The sequence below is a fragment of the Oncorhynchus kisutch genome, unplaced genomic scaffold (genome assembly GCF_002021735.2).
Source record: "Oncorhynchus kisutch isolate 150728-3 unplaced genomic scaffold, Okis_V2 scaffold3465, whole genome shotgun sequence".
Taxonomy (NCBI): Eukaryota; Metazoa; Chordata; class Actinopteri; order Salmoniformes; family Salmonidae; genus Oncorhynchus; species Oncorhynchus kisutch.
In genome coordinates this window covers 82,653-99,716 of record NW_022265410.1, presented here as the reverse complement: position 1 = coordinate 99,716, position 17,064 = coordinate 82,653, and the positions used below count along the sequence as shown (strand labels likewise).

General features: G+C 43.3%; 1 protein-coding gene across 1 annotated transcript in view; it reads right to left on the bottom strand.

Moving 5' to 3' along the window:
• LOC109885024 (oxysterol-binding protein-related protein 3-like) overlaps nucleotides 1–17,064 on the bottom strand; it is a 130,139-nt gene extending 113,075 nt beyond the window's left edge. The window contains exon 1 of the mRNA XM_031820522.1: nucleotides 16,850–17,064. The gene's annotated coding sequence lies outside the window, so the exon portion shown is untranslated. The remainder of the gene's footprint in view (nucleotides 1–16,849) is intronic.

Here is a 17,064-nt window from a genome sequence, read left to right as displayed (position 1 = left end):
TCACTTAGCCCCGGGCTAAGATCTCTTTTTAGCTCTGGGCTAAGATCTCTTTTTAGCTCTGGGCTAAGTGCAGTATGAACACAAGCAGAAACCAGGCGTAAATACATGTCATTGGGATGCAGATGTTCATGGAAGGCCGTGTTCTATTTGCAGCAGTTGTGATGCTGTTTCAGACAGTGATCAGATCTCTCAGCCTCATGAAGCAGCCAGTTGTAATGCTGTTTCAGACAGTGATCAGATCTCTCAGCCTCATGAAGCAGCCAGCTGTGATGCTGTTTCAGACAGTGATCAGATCTCTCAGCCTCATGAAGCAGCCAGCTGTGATGCTGTTTCAGACAGTGATCAGATCTCTCAGCCTCATGAAGCAGCCAGCTGTGATGCTGTTTCAGACAGTGATCAGATCTCTCAGCCTCATGAAGCAGCCAGCTGTGATGCTGTTTCAGACAGTGATCAGATCTCTCAGCCTCATGAAGCAGCCAGCTGTGATGCTGTTTCAGACAGTGATCAGATCTCTCAGTCTCATGAAGCAGCCAGTTGTAATGCTGTTTCAGACAGTGATCAGATCTCTCAGCCTCATGAAGCAGCCAGTTGTAATGCTGTTTCAGACAGTGATCAGATCTCTCAGCCTCATGAAGCAGCCAGTTGTAATGCTGTTTCAGACAGTGATCAGATCTCTCAGCCTCATGAAGCAGCCAGTTGTAATGCTGTTTCAGACAGTGATCAGATCTCTCAGCCTCATGAAGCAGCCAGTTGTAATGCTGTTTCAGACAGTGATCAGATCTCTCAGCCTCATGAAGCAGCCAGCTGTGATGCTGTTTCAGACAGTGATCAGATCTCTCAGCCTCATGAAGCAGCCAGTTGTAATGCTGTTTCAGACAGTGATCAGATCTCTCAGCCTCATGAAGCAGCCAGTTGTAATGCTGTTTCAGACAGTGATCAGATCTCTCAGCCTCATGAATCAGCCAGCTGTGATGCTGTTTCAGACAGTGATCAGATCTCTCAGCCTCATGAAGCAGCCAGCTGTGATGCTGTTTCAGACAGTGATCAGATCTCTCAGCCTCATGAAGCAGCCAGCTGTGATGCTGTTTCAGACAGTGATCAGATCTCTCAGCCTCATGAAGCAGCCAGCTGTGATGCTGTTTCAGACAGTGATCAGATCTCTCAGCCTCATGAAGCAGCCAGTTGTAATGCTGTTTCAGACAGTGATCAGATCTCTCAGCCTCATGAAGCAGCCAGCTGTGATGCTGTTTCAGACAGTGATCAGATCTCTCAGCCTCACGAAGCAGCCAGTTGTAATGCTGTTTCAGACAGTGATCAGATCTCTCAGCCTCATGAAGCAGCCAGCTGTGATGCTGTTTCAGACAGTGATCAGATCTCTCAGCCTCATGAAGCAGCCAGTTGTAATGCTGTTTCAGACAGTGATCAGATCTCTCAGTCTCATGAAGCAGCCAGTTGTAATGCTGTTTCAGACAGTGATCAGATCTCTCAGCCTCATGAAGCAGCCAGCTGTGATGCTGTTTCAGACAGTGATCAGATCTCTCAGCCTCATGAAGCAGCCAGCTGTGATGCTGTTTCAGACAGCGATCAGATCTCTCAGCCTCATGAAGCAGCCAGTTGTAATGCTGTTTCAGACAGTGATCAGATCTCTCAGCCTCATGAAGCAGCCAGCTGTGATGCTGTTTCAGACAGTGATCAGATCTCTCAGCCTCATGAAGCAGCCAGCTGTGATGCTGTTTCAGACAGTGATCAGATCTCTCAGCCTCATGAAGCAGCCAGTTGTAATGCTGTTTCAGACAGTGATCAGATCTCTCAGCCTCATGAAGCAGCCAGTTGTAATGCTGTTTCAGACAGTGATCAGATCTCTCAGCCTCATGAAGCAGCCAGCTGTGATGCTGTTTCAGACAGTGATCAGATCTCTCAGCCTCATGAAGCAGCCAGCTGTGATGCTGTTTCAGACAGTGATCAGATCTCTCAGCCTCATGAAGCAGCCAGCTGTGAGGCTGTTTCAGACAGTGATCAGATCTCTCAGCCTCATGAAGCAGCCAGCTGTGATGTTTCTCTTTGTAGAACCACAGTCCTTCTTCCCTCTCCATTAACACCACTCTATAACCCACTCCTAAAGCCCAGGGGCTGCATGTCAAATGGGTCCCTTCTACCTGCTCAAAAGTAGTACACTATATAGGACATAGTCCAAGACCTCCGTCTGATGCAGATAACAAGATGCAGAACTGAAGAAGCTTCCTGACAGCAGCGTTCTGAGTGACGACACTCAACCCATTAACATATCAAATCATATCTAATTGTATCTGACACACGGGCCGAATACAACCGCTGTAGACTTACAGTGAAATGATTACTTACAAGCCCTCAACCCACAATGCAGTTTGAAGAAAATACCCCCAGAAAGTAAGATATAAGAATAACAAATCATTAAAGAGCAGCAATAAATAACAATAGCAGGGGGTACAGAGTCAATGTGCGGGGGCAACGGTGTCGAGGTAATTGAGGTAATTATGTACATGTAGTTAGAGTTATTAAAGTGACTATGCATAGATAATAACATAGAGTAGCAGCAGCGTGGGGGGGGGGGGGGGGGGGGCAATGCAAATAGTCTGGGGAGCCATTTGATTGGCCGTTCAGGAGTCTCATGGCTTGGGACTAGAAGCTGTTTAGAAGCCTCTTGGACCTGGACTTGGCGCTCCGGTACAGAGAGAACAGTCTATGACTAGGGCGGCTGGTGTCTTTGACCATTTTTAGGGACTTCCTCTAACACATCTACTGCGCTGGCTGGAGGTACTGGGAGTGAGTGGTCGCTTCACTTAGCCTACAGCTTAGTAACAATCCTACCGTCTGAGGGATCACTCAGGTCAAATATCGGAGAATCTGAGTGAACAGACTGATATTTTCACAGAGCTAGAAGAAGTAAATGTGAAAATAGCCCGTTCTGTAATTCCAACTCTGCTGAATACAAACAGTGTAGAACTGATTCAGTACCAGGTGGCCGTGCCGGGTCGGCTCCCTGCAAAGGTTTCAGACAACCACCCACAATACAACAGAGGTGGTGAGACAGGCCTTTCATTAAAGTTTCAATATGGTTTTATAATGGTAAAGTCCTGGAGGTGGACTTACAGTATATACAGCCTTTTAAAGTACCAACAACTCTACATTATTGAACAACTTGAGAGCTGTAATCTCTTAACGTGTTTGAATAATTCAGAAGATAGTAGTTGTGGAAAACAGGAAGAGACGTGACCTATTGGGAGGGTGGAGGGGTTTCTGTAGAAAAGCCAGTTGGGCTCCTCCTCTACTGGTTTGTTGAAAGGTTTTATGGAGGTGGAAGTAGTGAACCACCTTGTTGAACATGTCATGTTATAAAACAAACATTTTGTAATGCTGGCGGTCGGGAGCGACCTTTCACTGTACAGAGGAGAGTAACCTTTCACTGTACAGAGGAGAGTGACCTTTCACTGTACAGAGGAGAGTAACCTTTCACTGTACAGAGGAGAGCGACCTTTCACTGTACAGAGGAGAGTAACCTTTCACTGTACAGAGGAGAGTGACCTTTCACTGTACAGAGGAGAGTAACCTTTCACTGTACAGAGGAGAGTAACCTTTCACTCTACAGAGGAGAGTAACCTTTCACTCTACAGAGGAGAGTAACCTTTCACTGTACAGAGGAGAGTAACCTTTCACTCTACAGAGGAGAGTAACCTTTCACTGTACAGAGGAGAGTAACCTTTCACTGTACAGAGGAGGGTAACCTTTCACTCTACAGAGGAGAGTAACCTTTCACTCTACAGAGGAGAGTAACCTTTCACTCTACAGAGGAGAGTAACCTTTCACTCTACAGAGGAGAGTAACCTTTCACTGTACAGAGGAGAGTAACCTTTCACTGTACAGAGGAGAGTAACCTTTCACTCTACAGAGGAGAGTAACCTTTCACTGTACAGAGGAGAGTAACCTTTCACTCTACAGAGGAGAGTAACCTTTCACTGTACAGAGGAGAGTAACCTTTCACTCTACAGAGGAGAGTAACCTTTCACTCTACAGAGGAGAGTAACCTTTCACTGTACAGAGGAGAGTAACCTTTCACTGTACAGAGGAGAGTAACCTTTCACTCTACAGAGGAGAGTAACCTTTCACTCTACAGAGGAGAGTAACCTTTCACTGTACAGAGGAGAGTAACCTTTCACTCTACAGAGGAGAGTAACCTTTCACTGTACAGAGGAGAGTGACCTTTCACTGTACAGAGGAGAGTAACCTTTCACTCTACAGAGGAGAGTAACCTTTCACTCTACAGAGGAGAGTAACCTTTCACTCTACAGAGGAGAGTAACCTTTCACTCTACAGAGGAGAGTAACCTTTCACTGTACAGAGGAGAGTAACCTTTCACTCTACAGAGGAGAGTAACCTTTCACTGTACAGAGGAGAGTAACCTTTCACTCTACAGAGGAGAGTAACCTTTCACTCTACAGAGGAGAGTAACCTTTCACTGTACAGAGGAGAGTAACCTTTCACTGTACAGAGGAGAGTAACCTTTCACTGTACAGAGGAGAGTAACCTTTCACTCTACAGAGGAGAGTAACCTTTCACTGTACAGAGGAGAGTGACCTTTCACTGTACAGAGGAGAGTGACCTTTCACTGTACAGAGGAGAGTGACCTTTCACTCTACAGAGGAGAGTAACCTTTCACTCTACAGAGGAGAGTAACCTTTCACTGTACAGAGGAGAGTAACCTTTCACTGTACAGAGGAGAGTAACCTTTCACTCTACAGAGGAGAGTAACCTTTCACTCTACAGAGGAGAGTAACCTTTCACTCTACAGAGGAGAGTAACCTTTCACTCTACAGAGGAGAGTAACCTTTCACTCTACAGAGGAGAGTAACCTTTCACTGTACAGAGGAGAGGAGAGTAACCTTTCACTGTACAGAGGAGAGTGACCTTTCACTGTACAGAGGAGAGTAACCTTTCACTCTACAGAGGAGAGTAACCTTTCACTCTACAGAGGAGAGTAACCTTTCACTGTACAGAGGAGAGTGACCTTTCACTGTACAGAGGAGAGTAACCTTTCACTGTACAGAGGAGAGCGACCTTTCACTGTACAGAGGAGAGTAACCTTTCACTCTACAGAGGAGAGTAACCTTTCACTGTACAGAGGAGAGTAACCTTTCACTCTACAGAGGATAGTAACCTTTCACTCTACAGAGGAGAGTAACCTTTCACTGTACAGAGGAGAGTAACCTTTCACTGTACAGAGGAGAGTAACCTTTCACTCTACAGAGGAGAGTAACCTTTCACTCTACAGAGGAGAGTAACCTTTCACTCTACAGAGGATAGTAACCTTTCACTCTACAGAGGAGAGTAACCTTTCACTCTACAGAGGAGAGTAACCTTTCACTCTACAGAGGAGAGTAACCTTTCACTGTACAGAGGAGAGTAACCTTTCACTCTACAGAGGAGAGTAACCTTTCACTCTACAGAGGATAGTAACCTTTCACTCTACAGAGGATAGTAACCTTTCACTCTACAGAGGAGAGTAACCTTTCACTCTACAGAGGATAGTAACCTTTCACTCTACAGAGGAGAGTAACCTTTCACTCTACAGAGGATAGTAACCTTTCACTCTACAGAGGAGAGTAACCTTTCACTGTACAGAGGATAGTAACCTTTCACTGTACAGAGTAGAGGAGAGTAACCTTTCACTGTACAGAGGAGAGTAACCTTTCACTCTACAGAGGATAGTAACCTTTCACTCTACAGAGGAGAGTAACCTTTCACTGTACAGAGGAGAGTAACCTTTCACTGTACAGAGGAGAGTAACCTTTCACTCTACAGAGGAGAGTAACCTTTCACTGTACAGAGGAGAGTAACCTTTCACTCTACAGAGGAGAGTAACCTTTCACTCTACAGAGTAGAGGAGAGTAACCTTTCACTCTACAGAGGAGAGTAACCTTTCACTCTACAGAGGAGAGTGACCTTTCACTGTACAGAGTAGAGGAGAGTAACCTTTCACTCTACAGAGGAGAGTAACCTTTCACTCTACAGAGGAGAGTGACCTTTCACTGTACAGAGTAGAGGAGAGTAACCTTTCACTGTACAGAGGAGAGTAACCTTTCACTGTACAGAGTAGAGGAGAGTAACCTTTCACTGTACAGAGTAGAGGAGAGTGACCTTTCACTGTACAGAGGAGAGGAGAGCGACCTTTCACTGTACAGAGGAGAGTAACCTTTCACTGTACAGAGGAGAGGAGAGCGACCTTTCACTGTACAGAGTAGAGGAGAGTGACCTTTCACTGTACAGAGGAGAGGAGAGCGACCTTTCACTGTACAGAGGAGAGTAACCTTTCACTGTACAGAGGAGAGTAACCTTTCACTGTACAGAGTAGAGGAGAGTAACCTTTCACTGTACAGAGTAGAGGAGAGCGACCGTTCACTGTACAGAGTAGAGTAACCTTTCACTGTACAGAGGAGAGTAACCTTTCACTGTACAGAGTAGAGGAGAGTAACCTTTCACTGTACAGAGTAGAGGAGAGTAACCTTTCACTGTACAGAGTAGAGGAGAGTGACCTTTCACTGTACAGAGGAGAGGAGAGTGACCTTTCACTCTACAGAGGAGAGTGACCTTTCACTGTACAGAGTAGAGGAGAGTAACCTTTCACTGTACCGAGTAGAGGAGAGTAACCTTTCACTGTACAGAGTAGAGAGTAACCTTTCACTCTACAGAGTAGAGAGTAACCTTTCACTCTACAGAGTAGAGAGTAACCTTTCACTCTACAGAGTAGAGAGTAACCTTTCACTCTACAGAGTAGAGGAGAGTAACCTTTCACTCTACAGAGTAGAGAGTAACCTTTCACTCTACAGAGTAGTAGAGAGTAACCTTTCACTGTACAGAGTAGAGGAGAGTAACCTTTCACTGTACAGAGTAGAGGAGAGTAACCTTTCACTCCACAGAGTAGGGGAGAGTAACCTTTCACTCCACAGAGTAGAGGAGAGTAACCTTTCACTCCACAGAGTAGAGGAGAGTAACCTTTCACTGTACAGAGTAGAGGAGAGTAACATTTCACTGTACAGAGTAGAGGAGAGTAACCTTTCACTCTACAGAGTAGAGGAGAGTAACCTTTCACTCCACAGAGTAGGGGAGAGTAACCTTTCACTCCACAGAGTAGGGGAGAGTAACCTTTCACTCTACAGAGTAGAGGAGAGTAACCTTTCACTGTACAGAGTAGAGGAGAGTAACCTTTCACTGTACAGAGTAGAGGAGAGTAGAGGACAGCAACCTTTCACTCCACAGAGTAGAGGAGAGTAACCTTTCACTGTACAGAGGAGAGGAGAGTAACCTTTCACTGTACAGAGTAGAGGAGAGTAACCTTTCACTCTACAGAGTAGAGGAGAGTAACCTTTCACTCTACAGAGTAGGGGAGAGTAACCTTTCACTCTACAGAGTAGAGGAGAGTAGAGGACAGTAGAGGACAGCAGCCTGTCACTCCACAGAGTAGAGGAGAGTAGAGGACAGCAGCCTGTCACTCTACAGAGTAGAGGAGAGTAGAGGACAGTAGAGGACAGCAGCCTGTCACTCCACAGAGTAGAGGAGAGTAGAGGGCAGCAGCCTGTCACTCTACAGAGTAGAGGACAGTAGAGGACAGCAGCCTGTCACTCCACAGAGTAGAGGAGAGTAGAGGACAGTAGAGGACAACAGCCTGTCACTCCACAGAGTAGAGGAGAGTAGAGGACAGCAGCCTGTCACTCCACAGAGTAGAGGAGAGTAGAGGACAGCAGCCTGTCACTCCACAGAGTAGAGGAGAGTAGAGGACAGCAGCCTGTCACTCCACAGAGTAGAGGAGAGTAAGTGATACCACCACCACAATTTGACGGATAAGATTGGACTCGTGAGGCAAGAGGAAGAATTACTGTGTGTTTATGTGATCACTCATATGAATCCTAATGTGTAGAAATCTGATTATGACTCCCCCACTAACAGTGGAGGCTGCAGAGGGAAGGACGGCTCATAATAAAGGCTGGAATGGAGTGAATGGAATGGCATCAAACACATAGAAACCATGTAAACCATGTAAACACATGTAAACACATGTAAACCATGTAAACACATGTAAACCTTGTAAACACATGTAAACCCATGTAAACACATGTAAACACATGTAAACACATGTAAACCATGTAAACACATGTAAACCATGTAAACACATGTAAACCATGTAAACACATGTAAACCTTGTAAACACATGTAAACCCATGTAAACACATGTAAACACATGTAAACCATGTAAACACATGTAAACCATGTAAACACATGTAAACACATGTAAACACATGTAAACACATGTAAACCATGTAAACACATGTAAACACATGTAAACACATGTAAACACATGTAAACCATGTAAACACATGTAAACACATGTAAACCATGTAAACAAATGTAAACCATGTAAACACATGTAAACACATGTAAACCTTGTAAACACATGTAAACACATGTAAACCATGTAAACACATGTAAACACATGTAAACACATGTAAACCTTGTAAACACATGTAAACCATGTAAACACATGTAAACCATGTAAACCATGTAAACACATGTAAACACATGTAAACACATGTAAACACATGTAAACCATGTAAACACATGTAAACACATGTAAACCCATGTAAACCCATGTAAACAAATGTAAACACATGTAAACCATGTAAACACATGTAAACACATGTAAACCCATGTAAACCATATAAACACATGTAAACCATATAAACACATGTAAACCATGTAAACACATGTAAACCATGTAAACCATGTTAACCATGTGTTTGGTGTATTTGATACCATTCCACTCATTCCTGCTCCAGCCATTCCCACAAGCCTGTCCTCCCCAATGAAACCAACCTCCTGTACTCATTAATCACATTGGTGTAGACCTAAATCTCCACTCATTAATCACATTGGTGTAGACCTAAATCTACACTCATTAATCACATTGGTGTAGACCTAAATCTCCACTCATTAATCACATTGGTGTAGACCTAAATCTCCACTCATTAATCACATTGGTGTAGACCTAAATCTCCACTCATTAATCACATTGGTGTAGACCTAAATCTCCACTCATTAATCACATTGGTGTAGACCTAAATCTCCACTCATTAATCACATTGGTGTAGACCTAAATCTCCACTCATTAATCACATTGGTGTAGACCTAAATCTCCACTCATTAATCACATTGGTGTAGACCTAAATCTCCACTCATTAATCACATTGGTGTAGACCTAAATCTCCATTCATTAATCACATTGGTGTTGACCTAAATCTCCACTCATTAATCACATTGGTGTATATCTAAATCTCCACTCATTAATCACATTGGTGTAGACCTAAATCTCCACTCATTAATCACATTGGTGTAGACCTAAATCTCCACTCATTAATCACATTGGTGTAGACCTAAATCTCCACTCATTAATCACATTGGTGTAGACCTAAATCTCCACTCATTAATCACATTGGTGTAGACCTAAATCTCCACTCATTAATCACATTGGTGTAGACCTAAATCTCCACTCATTAATCACATTGGTGTAGACCTACATCTCCACTCATTAATCACATTGGTGTAGACCTAAATCTCCACTCATTAATCACATTGGTGTAGACCTAAATCTCCACTCATTAATCACATTGGTGTAGACCTAAATCTCCACTCATTAATCACATTGGTGTAGACCTAAATCTCCACTCATTAATCACATTGGTGTAGACCTAAATCTCCACTCATTAATCACATTGGTGTAGACCTAAATCTCCACTCATTAATCACATTGGTGTAGACCTAAATCTCCACTCATTAATCACATTGGTGTAGACCTAAATCTCCACTCATTAATCACATTGGTGTAGACCTAAATCTCCACTCATTAATCACATTGGTGTAGACCTAAATCTCCACTCATTAATCACATTGGTGTAGACCTAAATCTCCACTCATTAATCACATTGGTGTAGACCTAAATCTCCACTCATTAATCACATTGGTGTAGACCTAAATCTCCATTCATTAATCACATTGGTGTTGACCTAAATCTCCACTCATTAATCACATTGGTGTATATCTAAATCTCCACTCATTAATCACATTGGTGTAGACCTAAATCTCCACTCATTAATCACATTGGTGTAGACCTAAATCTCCACTCATTAATCACATTGGTGTAGACCTAAATCTCCACTCATTAATCACATTGGTGTAGACCTAAATCTCCACTCATTAATCACATTGGTGTAGACCTAAATCTCCACTCATTAATCACAAAATGTATTTAGTCACGATAACATCTGTGAAATCAGAACTTGAACAGATCAGAGTAGCAGTGGTAAGTTACACCCAGGCATCCCTCCCTAGTGAGACTGCTATCCACCACCTGAAACCACACTCACCTGGACCCAAATGCCACGTGTTCCTTATATAGGGGACTACGCATGACGACGGCCCATAGGGCTCTGGTCAATAGTAGTGCACTATGTAGGGAATAGGGTGTTATTTGGGACGTAATCTACATTTCCGACCGCCATGTATTATGCATGTGCCCGCCCTCGCAGGAGGCAACACCTGCCACTGTGCATTATGGGTATTATTGTCAACAGCTGCTCTGCTCGTCCACCTGCATTCACAAATATCCTTTCTGTCTCTTCAAAGACGCAGCACGGACCCCAGAGTCCTGCTCAGCTTGTCCACCTGCCTTCACAAATATCCTTTCTGTCTCTTCAAAGACGCAGCACGGACCCCAGAGTCCTGCTCAGCTTGTCCACCTGCCTTCACAAATATCCTTTCTGTCTCTTCAAAGACGCAGCACGGACCCCAGAGTCCTGCTCAGCTTGTCCACCTGCCTTCACAAATATCCTTTCTGTCTCTTCAAAGACGCAGCACGGACCCCAGAGTCCTGCTCAGCTCGTCCATCTGCATTCACAAATATCCTGTCTGTCTCTTCAAAGACGCAGCACGGACCCCAGAGTCCTGCTCAGCTCGTCACAAACAGTTGTTTTATTGACCATTTTTAAACCAGGATTAGACCCTTGTGGCTACGAAGCTCTTTTGCGAGGGAGAACTGGAGTTAACCTGGTGGGGTTATAGATCTAATGGTCATTGGTTATAGCTACTAAATATAGGTCTGAAGAGACTGGTATATTACACATATTACCCACACGACCACATTGCCATGGCTGACATCTCATTCACACATCAGTGTCCATGGTAACTAGGCTAACTATGACTGTACCATTGTCTGATTCATCTCTGTGGCTGATATCCTGAGGTATGGCAGAGGCCACCTCCCAAATGCCATCCTATTTCCTACATAGTGCACTACTTTCAGCCAGGGCCTATGGTCAAAAGTAGTGCACTATGTAGGGAATAGCGTGCCATTCAAGCCTCAGGCTGGGTTGCAGGAAACGTCTGTTGAACAGAGGGCAATGCAGCACGATGCCGACCTACAGTACAGAGAGTAGGTGACCTGGAAAACTGCAGAAGTTATTCAGTGGTTAATGCTGCTGTGAGGCTGCTGCTGCAGGCAGGGAAAAGAACTGAGGGGTTAAGACAGAAGTCGTTGTCTCAAATACACCCTATTCTCTGTACAGTTTATCAAATCTATTTGTTTACCTATATTTAACTAGGCAAGTCAGTTAAGAACAAATTCCTATTTACAATGACGGCCTACCAGGGAACAGTGGGTTTAACTGCCTTGTTCACACACACATATAATATGGAACTATGCTGACATTATTATATATTATACAGTACATGGCCAAAGGTATGTGGCCACCTGCTCGTCGAACATCTCATTCCAAAATCATGGGCATTAATATTGAGTTTGTCTACCCCCTTTGCTGCTATATGCTCCTCCAGTCTTCTGAGAAGGCGTTCCACTAGATGTTGGAACATTGCTGCGGGGACTTGCATTTAATTCAGCAACAAGAGCATCAGTGAGGTCGGGCACTGTGAGGTTCGCAGTCGGGGTTTCAATTCATTCCAAAGATGTTCGATGGGTTGAGGTCAGGGCTCTGTGCAGGCAAGTCAAGTTCTTCCATACAAATCTCAACAAACCATTTCTGTATGGACCTCGCTGTAAGCATGGGGGCTTTGTCATGCGGAAACAGGAAAGGGCCTTCCCTAAAGTGTTGCCACAACGTTGGAAACACAGAATTGTCTAGAATGTCATTGTATGCTGTAGTGTTAATATTTCCTTTCACTGGAACTATGGGGCCCGAACCATGAAAAACAGACCCACACAATTATTCCTCCTCCACCAAACTTTACAGTTGGCACTATACATTAGGGCAGGTAGCGTTCTCCTGGCATCCGCCAAACCCAGATTTGTCCGTTGGACTGCCAGATGGTGAAGCGTGATTCATCACTCCAGAGAACACGTTTCCACTGCTCCAGTTCAATGGTGGCAAGCTTTACACCACTCCAGCCCACGCTTGGCATTCCGCATGGTAATCTTAGGTTTACGTGCAGCTGCTCAGCCATGGAAACCCATTTCATGAAGCTCCCGATGAACAGTTCTTGTGCTGACGTTGCTTCCAGAGGCAGTTTGGAACTCGTTGTCAGTGTTGCAACCGAGGACAGACCATTTTTACGCGCTACACACTTCAGCACTCTGCGGCCCTGTTCTGTGAGCTTGTGTGGCCTACCACTTCACGGCTGAGAAGTTGTCCTCCTAGACATTTTCACTTCACAATAACAGCACTTACAGTTGACCGGGGCAGCTCTAGCAGAGCAGAAATTTGACGAACTGACTTGTTGGAAAGGTGGCATCCTATGATGGTGCCACATTGAAAGTCAATAGGGTCTTCAGTAAGGCCATTCTACTGGCAATGTTTGTCTATGGAGATTGCATGGCTGTGTGCTCGATGTTATTCACCTGTCAGCAACGGATATGGCTGAAATAGACAATTCCACTAATTAGAAGGGGTGTCCACATACTTTTGTATATATAGTGCATTATAACCACAACCTATGGACTCATCATGTCAGCTCAACAGTAATGGAAGATTCTAGCATGTAAAGGACAATGGTGAACTCAAGCTGTTTAGATAGAATATCACAGTGAAGGTGACCTCATGGACTGAGCTACGTTCTCCAATCCCCACTTTTTAATATCCAGGATATTGTTCACATCCTGTTGAGTCTAGGGCTGCATCTCAAATGGCACCCTATATAGTGTGGGCCTTGGTCAAAGATAATCCACTACATAGTGTGGGCCTTGGTCAAAGATAATCCACTATATAGTGTGGGCCTTGGTCAAAGATAATCCACAAAATAGTGTGGGCCTTGGTCAAAGATAATCCACTACATAGTGTGGGCCTTGGTCAAAGATAATCCACTACATAGGGTGGGCCTTGGTCAAAGATAATCCACTACATAGTGTGAGCCTTGGTCAAAGATAATCCACTATATAGTGTGGGCCTTGGTCAAAGATAATCCACTATATAGTGTAGGCCTTGGTCAAAGATAATCCAGTATATAGTGTGGGCCTTGGTCAAAGATAATCCACTACATAGTGTGGGCCTTGGTCAAAGATAATCCACTACATAGTGTGTGCCCTGGTCAAAGATAATCCACTACATATTGTGGGCCTTGGTCAAAGATAATCCACTACATAGTGTGAGCCCTGGTCAAAGATAATCCACTACATAGTTTGGGCACCAGTCAAAGATAATCCACTACATAGTGTGGGCCTTGGTCAAAGATAATCCACTACATAGTGTTGGCCCTGGTCAAAGATAATCCACTACATATTGTGGGCCTTGGTCAAAGATAATCCACTACATAGTGTGAGCCCTGGTCAAAGAAAATCCACTACATAGTTTGGGCACCGGTCAAAGATAATCCACTACATAGTGTGGGCCCTGGTCAAAGATAATCCACTACATAGTGTGGGCCCTGGTCAAAGATAATCCACTACATAGTGTGGGCACCGGTCAAAGATAATCCACTACATAGTGTGGAACCTGGTCAAAGATAATCCACAACATAGTGTGGGCCCTGGTCAAAGATAATCCACTATATAGTGTGGGCCTTGGTCAAAGATAATCCACTACATAGGGAATAAGGGGCCATTTCGGACACACCCTCAGTTTCCTCAGGGTCTTTTTTGGTATTTTATTAGGATCCCGATTAGCTGTAGCAAAAGCAGCAGCTACTCTTCCTGGGATCCAACACAGAACATGAAACATGACATCATACAGAACATTAATAGACCAGAACAGCTCAAGGACAGAACTACATACCTTTACAACATATATAAAAGCTAATGTAGCTTAAATATCAATGCATACACACAAACTATCTAGGACACATAGGGCACGTTGTGCCGTGAGGTGTTGCTTTATCTGGGTTTTTAAACCAGATTTGCTGTTTATTTGAGAAATATGAGATGAAACTACACAGAAATGCAGTCAACATGCCTCTGGGCTAAAGGCTGAGGGAATGTAAAGAGCATGGACGTCAGGTCAGGAGCAAAGCAGGCACAGAAAGGACACCTACCTCACAGGTCAGGAAAACCCTGTTCTAAACTGTTGATGAGACTGAAGACAACGGTGTTGGAGAGGCATGAGAAAGACTACCCTGTTAATGAGACTGAAGAGAACGGTGTTGGAGAGGCATGAGAAAGACTACCCTGTTAATGAGACTGAAGAGAACGGTGTTGGAGAGGCATGAGAAAGACTACCCTGTTAATGAGACTGAAGAGAACGGTGTTGGAGAGGCATGAGAAAGACTACCCTGTTAATGAGACTGAAGAGAACGGTGTTGGAGAGGCATGAGAAAGACTACCCTGTTAATGAGACTGAAGAGAACGGTGTTGGAGAGGCATGAGAAAGACCACCCTGTTAATGAGACTGAAGAGAACGGTGTTGGAGAGGCATGAGAAAGACCACCCTGTTAATGAGACTGAAGAGAACGGTGTTGGAGAGGCATGAGAAAGACTACCCTGTTAATGAGACTGAAGACAACAGTGTTGGAGACACATGAGAAAGACTACCCTGTTAATGAGACTGAAGACAACAGTGTTGGAGAGGCTTGCTGGTTAGAATACCTGACTGAGCAGATAGATTCTGATAAATGCTTTAACCTCATGATGTGTTGTGGAAATACCTGGAATGTAAATGGTGCAGTGATCTCTGTGAGGAAAAGACACCATTTACAAAGGTAGAGTCTGATAGTGATACACCATTCATTTATACTAATGTGTTGTTCATACAACCACAAGGTCAAGGTAAATAAGTATCATTTCATTCAACAACACTATTGTCTGAAGTGCTTATGGACTGGGCTGGGCACACAGCCAGAGAATCTGAAAATGGTTCATTCCCACAACACCTCCCTGTAATATCAAATCACATGTCATTTGTCGCATACACATATTTAGAGGAATTTATTGCGGGTGTAGGGAAATGCTTGTGGCATATTATACACACACACACAGACTAACAAATGATTCACACTGTTCATGTTTTTCTGCTTAGATTCTGTGATGACTGTAATAATGAAGAACACATGTAAGGAAGCTTAGATTCTGTGATGACTGTAATAATGAAGTACACATTGAAGGAAGCTTAGATTCTGTGATGACTGTAATAATGAAGAACACATTGAAGGAAGCTTAGATTCTGTGATGACTGTAATAATGAAGTACACATGTACAGTAATGAAGCTTAGATTCTGTGATGACTGTAATAATGAAGAACACATGTAAGGAAGCTTAGATTCTGTGATGACTGTGATAATGAAGTACACATGTAAGGAAGCTTAGATTCTGTGATGACTTTGATAATGAAGAACACATGTAAGGAAGCTTAGATTCTGTGATGACTGTGATAATGAAGAACACATGTAAGGAAGCTTAGATTCTGTGATGAATGTAATAATGAAGTACACATGTAAGGAAGCTTAGATTCTGTGATGACTGTGATAATGAAGAACACATGTAAGGAAGCTTAGATTCTGTGATGACTGTGATAATGAAGAACACATGTAAGGAAGCTTAGATTCTGTGATGACTGTGATAATGAAGTACACATTGAAGGAAGCTTAGATTCTGTGATGACTGTGATAATGAAGTACACATTGAAGGAAGCTAGCATGGCAGATATAATCCACTACATGATAAAGGAATGTTCCAAAGGAGAGGAGTTTCCATGGAAACAGTGAAGGATCCATGGGTATCTTGTCTCCTGATAAAAAATCTGAAAGTATTAAAAGAGCAACTAGTTGAACGGAGAGTTTGATGAGTTTTTGAGTTTTCATATCATCATTTGAGAGAAGTCTGTCCAATCACTGTATCATAGATGATCTGAAATGATCATGTAGGCCTACAGTTCTATTCCATTCCAGTCTATAATTTTCTCATCTATTTTACTCGATTCCATGTCATTCCATCCTATTACATTCACTTGAGCAATAACAGTCTGATGGAAGGTAGTTATAGAGTATTCTTATGACAACATAAGGTCAATTGAATAATGTATGTGCTGCACTTAGCTGGAACAGGAGCATAGCTCTAACTGTACCACGCAGCTCAGTAGACTATTCACGGAAAGAAAGGTTGGCTGCTGCAACTGAAAGTGTGAAGCAGTGTGCACTGCTGAAACATGGGAGTAGCACTTCAGCTGGAAGGATTATGAGCAGGTAAAACGAATAGGTTTACTATAAAGTTGTAACAAATCAGTTAAAATACTGTCATATGCCTACATACTGAATATCGGTCAGGCTACATCAGACTAACTAGCATAAAGTATTTAGGCCTACCGAGAATACAATAAAACAACATGGGACTCACCTTTGTAAAGTTTCTACTGGGGTTTAGATTCCCGAGAGACGATAAACGAGAGTCAAATATTTTCGCTGAACTAATGTGTTATTTGTTGGCGAATAATATAAGACTATAATTTATATTTTGCGGTATAAATAAATTAAAAACTAAGTTTTAAAATGAACCTACAGTACTAGTAGCTTTCTTCCAGTCTCCAGACTGACGACTGACACCATCGTGAA